Consider the following 18,637-nt stretch of genomic DNA (forward strand, 5'->3'; position numbering starts at 1 on the left):
AAGAGCTGTCTTTGGGCGTATATCACTCCCACCGTCTCTTGCCTTTGACACCACAAACGACACTCGTGCTTCATTCCTCTCCAGTGGAATCCATATGCCAGATGTGATCCTTCACTCATAGACCTGACCTCTTGTTTTCCACATGTAAAGCCTCCAAAACACCTGTTTTTCACACATCCAACGTCACCCGCACAGCCCCATTCTTTTATTTCTAGGCATTCCGTCTTCAACACGGCATTGACCGTGATTTGAGAGAGAGAATAACTGTAAAACTGATGACACAATATTATTACTGTACATGTGTATATCTCTGTTGAATCACCATGATTAGTTGTGGTCAGCTACACTGACTACAGTACACAGTGTTAAAAATATACATGGATTTTCTAGCCCTGGCAAACCCTCCTAATGATCTTATCTAAACAGATTTTTTGTTTGTCGGACAAAGAACCATTCAGAAAGTTGAAGTAGGTATTAATATTTGGGCTTAAAATAATCTAGCATTTGACAAGTTAGCATACAAGTTCGTACTACCTATGTGGAGCACGGACAGAGAAGCATTCATAAGTCGAAGCTGCTGACAGTTAAAATCTCAGTATTGACTAAAGTGACCGTACACTGAAGTATTTGTGTTCAAATCATCATGGTTCTGAATTAAAAGGCTACAGAAGCTAAGCCTCTCTTTCATACGCAGTCATGTACACACCCAGTCACACACCTTTCAAAGCCTGATAAATCACAGACCTTGATAGACAAGTGAAGTGAGGTCTGGCCAACATCCCTCTGACACCTTTGGCAACCCCTGGTTTTAGGGGGGGCACAGGTCAGAGGTGGTCTTCAGCTGGGGCTAAAAAGGGAAGTAACCTTATCAGCTGTGTAAATGTAGCGTCCCGAAGTCACTGACTGAGAACAATTACATGATTAATAACAGAACACACTAAGATACTAAGTTACGTGAGAAACTATTTTCTTTACTAGAAAGATATGTAGGGTGATAAATACATTTCATGCGCTACTCCTGTCCTCCAACTGCTGCCTTAGAACTGGCTAAAAAGTGAGTAAAACTACGATAGGAATATTTAAAACAAAAATTTAAAAGTGTGACATGTAATTGCAATGCCTGTGTGGAAAGTCTAATTTCTACATTGTTCCACTGTCAGAAGTCAAGCCAAAAACCCAGAATGGAAAGCCACAAAGATTAGATCTGAACCTCCATGTAGGGACTACTAATGTGAACAGAATGTCTGAACTTAAGGTTTTAGGTCTTACTATTTGAACATCAACAGATTTTAAGTGTTACTTCAACCATGAACTGTTCTGCTTATTTGTTAACTCCAACAAGATGGATAAAAGATCTAACATCTAGACATGCTCAAAGCCATGCTGACAAGCCGAATGAAGTGGTTCCATCAGTGCAACAATATGACCATTGAGCTGTAAATATGCTCTGCAGTAGCGTACCTACAACCACCCCCAACACACTTTCACTCATATTAGGAGTGGTAGGATTCAGGAAGGCTGGCTTCGGTTTCCCACAGACTTGAAAATAGCACATTAAGCTCCACACAACCAGCCCTAATCCTAAACATGACTTCAGCTTTCTCCCCTTATCCTCTGCCTTCCTCTGCTCTCTCTCTTACCCTCTCTAATCATGTTTTATATTTTACACTCCAGGCTGACTGTGGTGCCTGGGGTGAGCTCGTTTCATTCAGAAATCTCCTTATCCATATGTGATACCGCTTCATATAGTGTGCAGGAAAGGGACACTATAGTTCTATTATTGGATGACTTGCTTTATAGGGTTCGCTGGCTTGTTGTACAGTATTCAGGCTGTAACTATACAGCATAGGGAGCTGATCTTGTTTCTCTAATGACACAGTATGATTGTCATTACGCACACATATAAACATAACCTCAAATCCACCCTCTTGTAATCAATCCCCATGAGGTGAAGCCCTTAAACCAATACATACATACATAAATAAATAAATAAATAAATAAAACACAGGAAAAAGAGAGTGCAAGTATAATAGCAGCAGTGTAACTGTGCTTAGGTTTATAGACAAGTTCTCATTATTGTCCTTTTTAAAGATCAACAGATCCATCCGCTGAGTGTTATCTTATGGTCTTAATAAGAGTGGACATTATTGCCTGGAACAGATCAAGGGTGGCCTTTTAAAAAGAGAAACAGTTAACCTCCTTATGGGCTGTAGGCTGGGCAAACACGTACAAATTGTGTATGTGTATGCATGTGAGTGTGTATTTGCACTAATTGCTCCCTTTCTGTCTCTGTGATCAGCTCATTTTCTCTCAGCTGGAACTTGAGAGTAGGAACAAAGAGCTAGTCAGTTTGGATGGCAGACAACATGTTCATTGAGCAACGGTCTGAACCTGAACTCGACACTGACTCAACTCTCAGTAGCACATGCTAACAACAAAGAAACAATATTACAACCAAAATCACAATCCTCAAGAGTCCGGTTTATAGGAGAAAAGGAGAAATACTGTCCAGCTGGCTGTGTGGACAAGTGAGCCAGATGCCTGAAAACCTTTGTGTGTGTGTGTGTGTGTGTGTGTGCGTGTGTGTGTGTGTGTGTGTGTGTACAGTGATGGATGCTTAAAGCCAGAACTTTGAAGGTTAAACGTGATTTTTAGCTGGCAGGACCAATTCACAGCTTCAATGATTCATGGTAACGTGCATGAATCCACTACCTTAGTTTGAATTTGAGTCACATAAACTCAGTACTTCTGCCACCATTAAATTATCACACTACCCCCAAAATAAACATGAAGATGATGACAGAAATAACCCTCAGCAGCATGAGGCGGTTCGATGCACATGGAACTGTTTAATTATCACTTCAATCCCTCTCTGTCTAACGCCTTTAAAAAACATTTTGTGACTCACCATTCATTAGACTGAGCTTCTAATTTTTCTCAGCTCCCTAATTTATTTTTTCTTTAAACACACTAAATTTAGCATTCACAAATTAGTCTGGGCAATAATTAACACAATTTTAAGAGTGACGTCCACAGACAGTCACAGGTAGTCACACTTTCAAAAGCTTGAGGAGATAAATTCACAACACCATATCCCTCTGAACGTCTGTGTTCAGATATAAACTTTTTTCTACTGCAGCATGGTTCTCATAATCCAAAGTAGTGGTTTTGATAGTTAGGCTTTGGAGTCTGATGTTTTTAAAGAATTGGATCCAAATTCCCCCTTGTAAATCTAAAGCAGCTTTCTGCTGATTAACATTCCGGGTTTGCCTAGGCAGAGAGCAAAATCATGATGCAGTGAGTCAAACTGGGGGCTGGAAACAAGGCTGGTGGGGTGGTGGGTAGATTACGATAAGTACTGTAGGTCCTCTCACTCTTTCAATCACTGCTTTGCTTCCTTATCTTTGTCACTTCTAAGCTAAATCTGTTTCCCCCTCACTGAAACAAACTGATACAGAGGGCAGCAATCATTCAGATCCTGTTTTAAGCTGCCAAGCAATACAACTTCCAAAAATACTGAACAGTGAACAAAAATTCAGGATGCCAAATAAGTGAAACAGTCTGAAGTTGTAGAAGTAGCCTTTTGTCATTCAGCATGATCAAGAAGAGCTCCACGTTTTCATACTGCTCGTATATTCTAGTTGTATACAACTGCATCATAACATATTCTGTGATTACAATAACATGTAATGTATATGTAATATCTAGCACCCAAACAAAGTAACTCGAGCAAAGACACTTTCAGTTTAAGTGATTAAAAACTGCAGAGTCAGCGCAATGAATGTGGAAGGCTATGATGTCTCTTAAAGACAATAAAGGATTTGTAGAGTAGTGCTGCATTAACCCTCTTACTACTACACATTCCAATTAAACCTGCATTAAGAAAGGACAACCCACACACATCCCATTATAGCCTGCCATGGGTGAGATAAATAAAGAGGATGAATGTACATCATTTCATGGATATTACAACTCATCAGCATTTCTCAGCAGCAGTGAGTGAACAAAGCTGAGCTTTGCTCAAAAGGCCAGCGGATTCTTTGTGTGGTGTAATTAGCAGGGATGGTCCATTTACATCTGTCTGCCTTTACAGGCCACTGATGACAACAACTGTCCTCAGTACAAAAGACAGAAGATAGTTCGATACTGGGAGGGGATGCACAATTGTAACGTTGTACTGTGAAAGCGGACAGAGCACCTCATGCAATTAGTCAGGAAATCAATGTCAGTGATGGAACATCTGTAATATTGCAAATAAATCAATGGACCACCCTAACCTCAGGCACAAATGATGACATTGTGATAAATGTGCTTGCTCCAGTCTGGCCACACACATATAAACACAGAACGAACTAATGGTATGCACCAATCACTGACATGTCATAAAGAGCACAAATGGTGGGGTCATGTGTCAGTCTCACAGATGACAGCAATAAGTGGATCGGAGCACTAAATATCCTCCGTCTGTGCGACCTGGGTGCGTTAGGGACCGGCAGGGTGTGTCAAGATGTCGACCTCTTTAGCAAGAGGCAGTAAAAAACCTTTAACCGGACAGTCACTTTATTCAATATGCTCTATGACCCATCCGACACCCACTGAGGTTTACAGCTCACCTATGACCCCAGCACACCCCTTATACACCCCTTCACACACACACGGAACATAGAGAGAGTGTCCGCACCTCCAAACAAAGCCGACTAAAAGACCATTCCTGTATTCAGTTATGTAATCTCTTGACCCCCAACTCTTCACATACATAAAACCACACTTGGACACACAAAGACACATATCCACCCTCTTTTGTGTTTGTGAGGTAACAAGTGTCCACGTGGTGGTCAGCAATACAGGAGACACGTAAAAGCTAAACAAAGCGTCATTGTGTCTTTACTCTACTTACAAACATGCTGACGGCATATTGGTGGTGGCCATGGAGTTCTTGTGTTATCTACTCTGTTTTCCTTAAATATGCTCAAAATGAGAAACTGAGAAAAGAACTTACTAACTTTGTGGTAATCTGCATATATGTGAAACCACAATGCCCTTCTGTACTAAAACTGAAAATACAGATACAGTGTTCACTCCAGCGTTTCTCCGCTTCCTGTAGAAATGATGACTGTGCTTCTATGGCATTTCTGAACTTGAGTTCCCATTTTGTGTCATGAGTGTGAGAAAAAAAGAAGAATGAATAGAAAGAAATAGAAATAACGACCAAAGAAAGAAAATTAAAGTACCAAGCTGTGGGACATATACCAGAAAGTGAATCTGGTCTTGGCCTCTCAGTTTATTTTTGTCCACCTCAAGATATAACAAGACATGAAAAAGCATAAATCTCTGTCTGGTGTACCCATTTATTTCAAAGTGTACTTTTGACTAACTGCAAGCCGGCCAAATATCACAAAAAGCAGTTAAAATATTAAAAGTGTTAATATTTCTGGTTAAATAAGAAAATGACTCCACTAAGAAATACAAATACTGCAGCAATTATGTTAAGTCATCATTATTTTGTAGTACAGAGTAACCAAACAGTGATGTGTGTCCAACACAAATATTTCAGAAGTCTATGATGGGTTTGTGTTGCTTCTTCTCTATAGGGGGCACCTGCTCACACATTCCACAGCAGCAATCATGGGAGCTAGACAAATAAAGTTGTGGGAGGTGAGCATGTGTGTATACAGGGGTTATGTTTGTTAGTGTCTGCGTTCCCAGCTGTTGCTTCTGCAGGTGCTATAGACAGGCTTCACTCATTGTGTCTCCTTCAAATGTTGCTAAAAGTTCATTATAGCAGCTTAACGTGAGTTTTACCCATGAGGTATGTTTTATTGGGTCTTTCCGCTATTGTAACTCTGTGAGTATGAATGTGTGTGTGACTGTGTGCAGTCAAGACGTAGGTCAAGATGAGTCTCTTCCATGGGTCTCAGTGGACCACCCACTGAAGCCCCATGCTCTAAGCAGCAGATGGGGGAAAAAGGCAAGCATCCCAGACAAGATATCACAAGGGACTGTTGCCTTTCTCAATCTCTGCTTCTTATAACTGTAAAACCAGAATACTTTAACAAATAGAGGATTGTAAGAAGTACAAACCATGCAATGGCTGAAGCCAATTTGCCTTTAAAGAGATTAATAGCCTCGGCAACTAGTGTGTGTGTGTGTGTGTGTGTGTGTGTGTATGTGTGTGTGTGTACACATTTCTTCCTGAGCATAGCAGAAGACCCGGTCACTTTACTTCAGCTGACTTTCCCACACTGCTACCCAAAGCCACAATGGCTAAATAATAACTGACAGTCTGTTAGCCCTTCCTAACACAAACACGCAGAAACTCACACCCTGGCACACATGTGAATTTTATATTACCAACTGTATCCTTTGCAGAAATTAATATAACCTGGCAGGAAACAAATGATAAATCATTGTGACTGACACTGCTTGAAACATATTCGCAATCTTAACAAAATAAGAGGGTATAGCGAGTGGAGAAAAGTTTCCAAATTGCTGTACAGTAAACCCACTCAGACCTGTAATATGTGCTGAGTGTTGGGCTCAAACCACCATGGGTATTGTTAGTAAATCATGACTATTGAGAGGTGCTAGCCACATCCTGACCACACACAATAAAACACACACACCCCTCTACCCTTCCCAGAGAGAAATGACTGCCCAACAGCCAGAGACGCTCTAAACGGGGTGGTGTGCGTGGGTGTGTGAGTCTTGTAGAGGAATGTTTATGTGTAACCAATTTGGGGAGAGGACTATTATCGCGTGCACACATACACAGATCCAATACAAATGAACAACCTGTTTTCATTCTCCTGTTCTATATGCTGCTATAGTCTGACTGTGTGTGATGATGACAGCTGAGCATATGCACGGGCCTTGCCATCTTTATTCACCATCCCCTGCAATTCTTTCTGGTCTGACAGGCTTTCACTGGGCAAAATCTCTATTTTCTGCCCCATAATTCAACAGTTTTTAAAACTCTCTCTAACTTTTAGTTCTTGCACTTCCTGTCCCATTCCAAGACAAACAATAATGCTTGCTTTGCCCACACGGGAAACCCCATAACCACATATGGCTAGACAGACAGAAGGAAAGGTTCATGGGATATTTCATTCAACTGCTTGCCAAGTGTTCAGAGTTGGGTCTTGGAATACCTAACCTCATAGGTTTAACACACACACACACACGCACACGCACACGCACACACACACAGCGTTTCCTTACCCTTGAACAATTCCCAGGCTCCAATTTCAGCCCCCATGCAATCTCAGAAGGGCGTTCAGAAACAGCAGAGTGATAACAAGCAAAATTTTTAACTTCAACCACTTGAAAGAAACATGAAGAAAATAGAACGTAAGATAATAATGATGAGATCTAGTGTACAGAAGCAGTTCTACATAAAGACAGTGATATATATTTGCATATAAAAAAAGAAAGATTTTTCTGGTCCACTGCTGAAAGCCAGGGTTAACCTCGCAGTCATGATCTCTACAATATGATACCCAGAGAATGCTAAATATATTTAAAATAAGACCTCTTGGGTGCGTTTTCATGTGAACATAATTATGCTTTCCCCAGTCATCCTCTCTGGGCAGTAGGAGTCTGCAGGAGTGTGCGATACAGATTTGCGTGGGAAGTCTCTGGCTGACCTTTGGCCAGGGGTACTTGGCAAAACAGAACTAGAGATGACTGCTGAGACAGCCAAAAGAAAGAAAAAGAAGGCAAAACAGGGAGGAAAAGGGTTTGGAAGGTAGAAGACGAGGAGGAGCGTTTCCTTAATTTTGGTTTTACACTGTGGTGACACAGAAACCATCTTGCAGAAATGCAAATGAACTCATACATAACAAAGATAGCCACAGAAAAAAAAGCCAGAGAGTGTTAAATGGAAAGTTGCATGCAGAAATGTATGAGCCAGGGCATGAATAGCACTTGACCTGTCAGCTAACTGCTGACCTCACTACTCTGTAGCTACTAACACAAGTTGGCCAGAGGGTAATTATGGGCTTCAGAGTAGCAGTCCACAAGAGCCAAGAACCACTAGGCAGGTTCATCTGTGATTTTTTCCCCTCTGTGCTTGTCCCTTATGCCTGCTTTTCTCTGCTCACTGTGCAATTCACTACTTTTGAGTAGTTGAGTTTTCGAGTGTTTCCTCAGTATGAACATGTTAAATTATTTTAAAACACACATTCATAACTCGTCTCTCTTCCTGTCTGCTGGCAAATTGTACCGGAATCAAAGCCCAATACAAATCTATCATTCAATCACTGTCTCACACACACAAAACACTATGTCACTGGTTTCCTTGTAATTTGATGATGAAGACTCTCGCAGTAACGCAGAGTAGCAAGCCTGACTGATAAGAATAAAGAGAAGGAGGGGGGACATGGAAGGAGAGAAAGATGGAGCCTTTGGGAAGCTTCCAGGGGTCAAAACAAGCAGAAGCTTAACTCAAGTTTTTCTTTCCCAGCATGGCGCTGGAGATTATAGCTATCCATTCAGATATGATGGATGTAAAGAATATCTGTTTTCTTTTCCACTTTCCTTTCCTGAAAAGCAACAGATATCACACAGACATCCCAATGAGGTTAAGAAGTACTTGCTATCACAACTCCATTCAGAAAACAAATAAACCCGCTCCATGCTGATAGTGTAGATTCCTTTCTATCTGTGTCTGCCCATTTGCTACTTATCAGACTGTGCCTCTATCTCTAGTGTTTTTGATTTTTTTGTCTAAGTGTGCAAGTGTGTTCTGTGTGAGTTATCTTTGTATTTTCAGACAGCAAGATAGAGCCACAATGTTATCAGAGTCAAAGAAGCACCAAGACTTCTCCTTCCTCAGTCTTCACATTTGGGCTTCCCTCTCAGGCTGCTGTCGTTTGTACATTCTCCCTCGTTCTCCTGACATCAGACTGCCTGGACTGTGGAGCCTGCCTGCAGACCTCATGTCAAAACAAAGCCTTTCAGCAAAACAAATTAAGGCAGTTATGTTGAAATGCTTGGATGGCACCACCTGAAAGAGTAAAAGCTGTTCTTTTTGGCTGGGGTTCAGCTAACTGGCTGGGTGTTGGCGTTGCAATATTTATGACTTGCTAACCCTCGGGCTGACTCCCTCCCCACTGCAAGCCTTAAACTTGCAACACATATGCCCCCTGCATCTCCATCATGCAGACAGACACACCCTTTCTTAGCACCTGACTGGAGTACTGAAAGGCTCCTTCTGTGGTGGAGGCATTTCCTGCCAGGCTATAGACAAGTATGTAATTGCTCGGGCATTTGTCTAATGGAAAGTCATTTTGACCAGCTCCACAACCTTTTTTTTTTTTTACCTCTGTTAACTGGGTAGGTTTTAGATTTTAACTTATTTGAGAATGAACTTTTGAGAATTTCTTTATAAGACTTATTAACAGAAGCGCCACAAGGCTATATGCAGTGCGTGGTCTAATATCTAATGCAAAGCATGTGGAAAGAAGAATGGGCTATAATTAGTCACACTTGTATTTACAGGCCACGCCGGTGGAAGAAATGTCTGATCCTAACACGTTTAAAAATCCCATTGGGCTCATGGAGAGTTAAACCAAATTAGGTTTGATGAGCTGATGAACGTGTTGGCATTGGGGCTGTTTTCTGAGGCTGTAATTTGCTCCTAGAAGTCTAAAAGAGGGGAAAATATTGAGTACTTTAGTTTAACTCAGTGGTTCTCAAACTTTTTTTGCCAGGCCCCCCTTTTTTACAAGAAAAATGTTCGCGCCCCCCGCCACCTAACACCCCCCGCACAAACACATCCTCCAAACACACACACCCATATTTTGCTCCATTGCGGTTTATTTCACACCTCAAACATTTAGTAAACAATTAAGCAAATACAAGTAAACGGCAATAAATTACAGGTAGTAATAAAATATACTACTAACTCTTTTACGCTACGTCCACACCTACACGGGTATTTTTGAAAACGCAGCTGGTTCTCTGCGTTTGGGCTTTTCGTCAACACGTAAACGGCGTTGCGATTCACCGAAAACGGAGATTATTTAAAACTCCTTTTTTGCGTTTACGTGTGGACGAGGATTACAGAGTTCGTCACGCAACGTCAAAGGTATGTGCCTCTTTTCACGTCACGCTGTGCGCCACGTTATTGTTTACATGAGATGAATTGCAGAATGGCAGATAGAGACAAAATACTGTTACTGTTAATCTGACTATCTTCAGGTTTTACACGCTTACATACACACATGCAGTTACTGTCCCTCCATTTAGAAAGGCAGAGGCGTCACGGTGTAATTATTTTACGTGTAGTTGTTTTTTTTCCTGTGTAATAATGTTCAACATTGCTATCAATACATTTTTCAAAAAATGCCTCTCTGTGCAAAATGGGTTTAAACACATAAACAGCTGTGGGATACTGTTTGTCCGTGATTTGAACCGGGGAACAAATTACGGAAGGATCAGCCTGATATTATTTGTATCCCGCTGTAACTTTACTGTATAAAGAGCTAACATGTCCAAAATGTCAGGAGTAGTTAGTTATTACAAGAAGTGTTTGTGAACTAAAAATCAAGAATGTGGGATACTGTTTGTCCGTGATTTGGAGAGCCCAGCGCTGCTCCCGACGCAGGGAAACTAATTTTGCAGGGGAGACCTACCTTGGCACTTGTGCAGGTGAAGCCAAAGGGAAGATATGCTTCACCATATTTTCTAATCTTTGGCTTGGAAGGAAGTTGGTTTGGAAACATATTTGGCGATGCTTCATCTCCTGCTTTGCGTTTGTGTGGGAGCCCCGTCAAAAACCTGTCCACAGTGTCCAAGCGCTCTTTTTTTTTTCTCTTTTCATACCGCGCCCCCCCTGCAATGGCTCTGCGCCCCCCCTAGGGGGCGGGCCCCACACTTTGGGAACCTCTGGTTTAACTCATGCTCTGTTTAACTCCTGTCTGACTCACTTCCTCTACAGCCTCTCCATCCATATTCAAAAGCAATACAAACTCAAGATCACTGACGATACTAATAGACCAATGTGAATTGGTCTATTAGTATCTAGAGTGCAGAATTAATCAATGCCAAAAAACAAATGAAAAGAACAATTGAAAAAATAAAACTGGATCACTGTCCACCCTTCTTCTTAAGCCCTTAGCTATTAGATTTTTTTTTTTTTTTAAAGTTACATTTCTCTGAACACGTTCAACAAAGCATCCTTTCACTGGTATAAAATTCCTACCACATAACATGCTTTCTCCTCCACAGCTCAGATTATATCAGTCCTGGAGAGGAAATAGTGCTGGTGTCCAGCACTGTCTGTGACCCAGCAGTGACACACAGATGGCCAACACAACACAGAAACACAGAGAGCAGATGTGGCTAAAAACACAGAGACCATCAATTCGCAGAACACATCCAGTCACACACACACTTCCATGGACATGGGCCCACATATGTACACAGTTAAATACAGATGTAGCCCAAATAAGCAGGATCGTGCCCAAGGGACAAATCCAGTGCAGACACATTGTAACACAAACAGAGTGTTAGGTCAGAATTTTCTTAGTGCAACAGCAATAGCATTTAAGCCCTATAAACACAACAGAGACAGAAACCTATGTATAATAGCTAACATTTTCAAAGGAAATGCATGGTGATTATGTATAACTAGGAGTCTTTAAAGTCTGGAACTTGGGAACCAGGCTAATCTGATGATGTCCCCACAAACTCTGTCCTCAGAGTTAAACCTAACCTTTCATGTCCAAAAACATACCTTTTAAATCAAAGTGTATGTCAGATATTCTTAAAGTCATACTTTTATTTCATCAAATGCATTTCATTGTTGGCTTTTCCTAATAGTAGACGTCCTCTTTTGGTTACCTATGAGATTTGATCTGTTTATTTCAGTTTCAGGAAGGAGTACACATGTGGTGGATGTGCTGTACAGATCTTATCGACAGAAAGAGGCTTAAGTCTGGAGCAGAGGGTGTCCTGTCTTGACAGAGTCTACTTTCCTGTGCCCACATGTGTACTCCATATGGCTCCTTCCCTGCACTAACCACAAGGGAATTCCAGGAAACCTAACTGTACATGGTTTTGGTCTAAATATGCTGTGTGCTGCTTTGGCTCTTTTAATCACCACATATCCATGTGGATGACCATGACCCAACAGGTGATGTTTTTAGAAGATGGCACTGCTGGTTAGAAGGTTTCAGATGCAGAAAAAAAAAGAAATACAGCAGCAGGATTGAATAGAGACAAATCACACAAATCAGCTGACAAAGACTACAATCTCTGCCAGAAAAGGCTGGAATATGACTACCTGATATGCTGTTACAGAGGTAAAAAAAAAAAAAAAAAAAAGTAAATAAATAAATGACCAGATTTGATAGGCCATACCAAGAGAAACATTTCAAATGAAGCCAAAGCAGTCTGCAAATCAGCACAACTTGGGAAAGGGTTGATATATCCTGTGATGTGGGCAAAATCTGTTGAGCCTCAGAGTTTATATACGTGTTGTTGTTGATGGAGCTGCAGGCTCAACATGCAAACAAACACATTCCAGTGTCTGGTGAAGAAAGATTAGACAGTTCAGGGAAGGGAAGAGTAATCAAGTAGTACCCTTACTTACGATGGCAATGATAATCAACTGCCATACTCTGCATCCATTTGTGTCACTGGTCACGGGCATTTTGAGAAAATTTTAAAAAGCAAAACTCCTCTTTGGGCATTAAGATAACTGCATCTTCTTGAACTCAGTGAAACAGAAGTAGACAGTCTCCACTCATCACTGTGTTTTAATGCCTTTGTTAGCTGTCACTCTGTCAGTCCTTAATCAACCATGTTGACAGATAAGGCTAACTCAGGACAGCACACAGTCCCAGTATCCACATACACAGATACACACTGCAGTCCATCTTAAAAGCACAGATACCATCAGAATCGGACTAGAGAGAGTCAGAAATGGATGAGAGTGCACGACATCAAAGCAGAGACAAGCGCAAGAAATGTCAAAGGCTGCGATGACCTACTTATGGCATGTATGCACAACAACTCCTTTAACCTGTCAAAATGGGCACCGTGCTCACTGAGCCTGACACACTTACCAAAAAGCTTGTCATAAATGCTGTTCTTGCATTGTGCTTGCTTTTTATTTTCCATTGCTTCCATCCTATTCTCTCTATCCAACTTCTCCCTCTGGAAAATTGGCTCGTTGTTCAGGGAGTTAGAGAAACTACTCCCATCGTTAATGAAAACTATGAACCAATGCTCAACCTGCGAGTGATGTACTGTGAGTTGGGCTTTGGTTTGTCACTGTGAGGAAGAAGCTGGTATGTAGAGTATAACAGCTTTTTCTATCCATGCAATGGCAACTATTAAGCTAGCATACTTGTACCATTTTGTTCGTCTTTTTTGTACTGTTAACTACACTGATGGGAACAGTGACACAAAGACAACAAACTGCAATAAACAGTGTATTTGGATCCCGAAGGACTAAGGTGAAATACTCTACTTGTGTAAATTTGCAAATACTCATGTGTACAGTAGAGTATGCGCATATGTAAATGAATATCAGTATGAACTCAAGTGTGACTATAGATCTGTGTGCACAACGGTGAGGCTACCAACAACCGTGTTTGCTTTTCCAGTGCAATATATCTGAGATTTGCAGTCTCCACACACTGCTTCTCTGACTCTGGTGGACAAAGAGGTCACTGACAGAGTCACAAAAAGCTCCCTCTTTCAGCTTGTTTACAAAAACAACAGTTTAGACTTTAAAGGAAAGAAGAAAAAAAAAATACTTTCCAAGCTCGGCTGAAGAACATCCAAAAGAAGCTGTGCCCTCATTCAGCACTGGCTGGAGTGATCACAGTCTTTACTTTGGCTCCCAGGCTGCATGTACACACTGGAGCAATCCTGCAGACAGACTAACTCTTCCTCAGCTGCAGACATTTGGATTGAATCTACCTGGCTAAATCAGGTCGACTCCAAAAGATTTCACCAGAGAACGCAGCACAGAGTAATTAAATCCAATCCCTGCTCACAAAAATGTGTTACCACTTAAACTGCACACTCCCCGATCCTTCTCCATGCAGTCCTCCCATCTGATCTATTTGTGTGTAATTAAAACATTACAACCCAATCACCCACAAAATGGTTCTATATTGACTACAATGGCTGGCTTTAGTTTTGCTGGGGGATACAAGCTGCAGAAAGGGTGCATTCCAGCTAATGCCTATTAGCAATTACAACTATGATGGCTGGCACTGATTTTTTCAGAGTAAGGAGCAGGAAAGCTGATTATTTTAGTAGGGGTTTGTGGTTTGACACAGATTTATGGAGTTATTCAGAGTTTACTCTTTGGGATATCTGTGAATGGAATCAATGTTTAAAAGCAAGGCGGAACTGATCTGCACTGGCCCAGAAACAACCAAATAAAGGATTGAATGAAATATGAATAAGAGTTTGTGTGCAAAAAACAAACAAACAAAAAAAAAGACAAAAAAAGCAAAAGAAACATAAGCACAGAAAGGCTACTGTAGTATAACATCCTTAAAGGTTTCAGAAATTGGTGACCTTCTGGCTCACATCCAATCATAAATGTACATCAACAGTGGTTTTCTGATGACATGCAAATCTACACTGAACACAAAACAAACAAACAAAAAAGTGGTAAAGTGCAGTATCAGGAAATACTACTCAATGATCTCTAAAGATATCAAGTTAGGTGGTGCTTTGTGTCAATGTAACATCCATGTGAACATGATTTCTAAGCTGAGCCCTGCCTACAGTGTCACACTCTCGGGTTAGGCAATTAAGTCACACAGTTTTAACTGTTTACCATTCAGTGATGAAGCATTTACACTTAAACGCCGAAGTATAAATGGTGTCATGCAACCGCTATGCTGCAGAAACACGGGCAGGAGTATAAATAAAGCTTGTGTCAGCACTTACGCCGAGATGATGCAATGCACTGTTATTCCTCTTAGATATTGCTGACATTCAGGCAATGCTCCAAGATGCCTGGTTAAAGATTCCAACCATTTGCCAGCCTGTCATCCTGCTTCCCTCATTAGCTTCCTGGGCTGTAATCCCAGCCCTATGGACAGAGGAATGTGACTCTCCCATTGCACATTTTTCAGTGTAAACAGGTCAAAGAAGTTGTATAAACATATAACTTCCCCAGTTTGCTGACAGAATAATGGCTCAATTGCTAATTTCCAATATTGAGATTAGAACTCTGAATCTAGACACAAAGGAACAATTGCTTTCAACTTTGCAATCACTATTTGTATGTCGCTTGGCCTCTTTCCCATGAATATCTGCCATGCCCATCTCTTTGGTTCCACCCCCTTCAGCAATTTACTGTAAACAGTGTTAAAAAACTGACTCATGCTGCTGTAATGTAATAGGAGGTACATTTCCAGAAGGCAAAATAATGTTAATACAGTTTTATTAAAAGAGAGAGGAGTTATACCTGAGGTGGTTCACAATATGAACTCCAAGATTATTGTTTGACTTTATTTTCATTAATTTAACAGACACAATTACCTGCATGAGAGTATAGGAAGTCAGTTTCCTGGTTCTGTGCTATTGGCTTTTTAATAGTCAGACAAATCATGTGTGCCGTCATATCTGTGAAAGCATCATTCATGGTTTGCCAACAAGGGTCAGTATCCGCAAAGCTAAGTATAAGAAACCACAGAGGAGTACAGTGAAACACAGCACTCTAAAGGGTTACTGTTTTTACAGTTGGGACAACACAAGCAACCACTGCAATCAGTGACACATGACCATTAGCGTGAATGCAGCCTGGTACATGCAATCACAAATAAAGCTTTAACACAAAAACACAAGAGTTTAGTGAAGCATTAACCCCATCTACTAAAGCTTTAACGCTTAGTTTTGTTGGCCCTTCTAACAAATGTCTGCCGGCAGTTTTCAAACGGGTCACATAAATTAATCTGTGTTGATATTTAGGGAAAACAGGTTTGTTGTTAATGCTTGTCTCCAACATACCCAACACTCTTGTGAGCCTTTAATATTATTAACATTTTTACTTTTTTCTCCCAAGACTCAGTTTGATCCTCACCAGATTTGTGCAACAGGGGAATGTATTTTCAGAGTGCTGGTTTCTCCATCTGTGTGACCACAGCACTGGGCTCCTCTCCCTGCATCTCTCTGCCCACTGTTCCCACGCCTCTTTATGGGCTAAATACATATTTAGGGAAACACTGAGTAGCAAATCATATGCTCTGACAGTACACCCCAAACCCAATACTAGCAGTCTTTTTTACTACCTTCATAGATTTAAAGAAATAAGGGAGAAGAAAAAAATATTGTTAGTACTGGACTAAGTTTATCTATCTATGTACGATATTTTGAGCATGAAAGCTCTCTTTCACGGAGCCCCTGCTTCAGACCATACAAGTATTCACATTCAAGTTTTAGAACAGCAACCCAAATATCAAACTACTGCCCAGTGCAAACTGTGAATGGGGCTGGTGATTGAATTTAAAGTCATGCCCCAAAATAAATGACCCTCTAGTCAACTGTTTGTAAATCTAACTACTGGACTGTTGTTACAAGCCCCGTGAGAAAGCAGCTATAAAGTCTGAGAAAAGCGGAAAAAAAAGTCCTCCAAACACTTGAATGACGCTCACTTGGAAATTGTCCTGTTAGCCAGACCAAAGCTTAACACACATCTGTGTGCTAGACATAAAGATCAATGATTTCATAGCCACTTCTACTGTCCATTAGTAAAGCTTCTACTCTGCACTTTAACATGCTCCACTGTACTGTCAATACAAATTATACCAGGAAGTGCTCGCTCACGCCATTTCCTTGTGAGGAGAAATAAATGACAAATGGATTCTTCTGTATAGTCACATTGTGTTTAGCGTTCAACCAGTGCAGTAGATCCATTTATATGCAAGCAAAGAAGACTAAATTGGTTTCAGGGTCTGTGTACATGTGAATGTGCTCGGGTGAGTCTGTGCAAGTGTAATGAATAAGATCCTGGCACATCACAACCGGGTTTCTCTAATGCACTCCCTGTAGACCAGAAGAAATAAACAGATAAAGATGAAGTGGATGTGGATGTGAACGCAATGGCAAAAAAAAGGGAGAAAGAGGGAGAAAGAGAGCCAAAAGTTAGACTAAGCATGAGAGGGCAAGAGGAAAGGAGGGAGGGAGGGAGTTTTCAGTTTTGTTATTGGAGCCGTACAAGTCATTTCTAACTTAAAGAGTTCCAGATGTGGGTCAGCCTTTGAGAAAGGCAGAAAGATGAAGTGAGAGCAAGTGAGAGGGAGGAGTTTTAATAGAATGTGCCATGCCATTCTATATGATCAATAATCTACCCTCCCATACTGGTTTGTAAGAAGGAAATGGATATTTGTTTGGGTGGTAGGCAAAAGACGGGATGTCGCTTAGCAGTAGGGGGTTGCCGTTTAGGGTGTGGGGTGTCAGGTGGAAAGATGGTAGAGGGGTATGTGGCTTCCATATCCCAGATTTAGCCCTATAAAAAGCTAGGGTGGTCAGAATAATAGTCTGTTGTTATTATATGCACACACGCACACACACCACACGATGGTCTTTCTCAAGACCAGTGACTAAACTCACCAAAATAGGCCAAACCTAAGCTAAAGACATCTGGTGAAGTAATGTGACAAAAGCTGCTTTTTAACTTTTTTATGAAATAGCACCCCAATTCAAATGTAAAACCAAACAACAGGCCTGTCTAGTGTACAGCAATGTACTGTTTATAGCACTTGCAGGCTTAAATGGAGCAGATATATGATGAAGCCACTGGAAGCTGTACAGACTTTAAAAAGGAAGGTAGGAGTTAATATGTGAGTGCATGCATGTGGGAAAGTACCATCTATTACAAGCTCATTGATCTCAGATCAGAAGTTGGCCGTGTTACATTAGCGTCTTCTCCACATGCACGGCACACTTGCACATCCCAACTCTGAGCCACATACTTGCATTTAATATTGACTATCTATAGTTATTTTTTCTTTCTCCCTCTCTCTCTGAGTTGTGTATATTGTTCCTTGGTGCGTGTGTGTGTGTGTGTATGCATCCTCAGCATTTGCTTTGACTCCCTCTGTGTTTGACTAAGCTGCACGATCACACAACAAAAGGCCATTGTGCTGCAGTAAAAAAGCTCTGCTCCAGGGAGCTGGTAGTGGGCCACAAACAAAGGCTGGTTACACTGTCCCAACACAAGCTCATGCATCAACTCAACACTGGGCTGCCAAAACAGTCATGGAAAGAGCATTGCGAGTGTACTAGGGCTCAGCAGAGAAGGCGGAGAAAGAGACTTGATTCAGAAGGGATGTGAGGGTGGAGGAAACAAATGGGCAGGGAGCAGGATGCACAGCTGTAGCTGGAGGAGAGAGGAGGGAGAGATGTAAGATACAGTATGCAGGGATGGTGGTGGGTGAAAGAGATCTGTCTACCAGGAGCACAGGATGAGGAAATGGAAGAAAGGGAGGATTTTAAAGGAGTGTGGCCAACACAGCGAGAGGCTGAGAGGTGAAGTCAGCGCAAACAGAGAGCTATGTCAACAGACAAGCCTCCTGCCTAGACTCTGAAGGCTCTCTGCACTCCAAACCACAACAGTAGAACACCAGAGTGACATGTGAGGACTCAATCTCGCTGGCTGAGT

The 18,637-nt window shown here is 41.4% G+C and overlaps 1 protein-coding gene across 1 annotated transcript in view; it reads right to left on the minus strand.

Moving 5' to 3' along the window:
• Nucleotides 1-18,637, minus strand: part of abtb2b (ankyrin repeat and BTB (POZ) domain containing 2b) — a 39,467-nt gene that overhangs the window by 19,599 nt on the left and 1,231 nt on the right. The gene's annotated exons all lie outside the window — the stretch shown is intronic.

Source organism: Oreochromis niloticus, linkage group LG7 (genome assembly GCF_001858045.2).
Source record: "Oreochromis niloticus isolate F11D_XX linkage group LG7, O_niloticus_UMD_NMBU, whole genome shotgun sequence".
NCBI classification, from domain to species: domain Eukaryota; kingdom Metazoa; phylum Chordata; class Actinopteri; order Cichliformes; family Cichlidae; genus Oreochromis; species Oreochromis niloticus.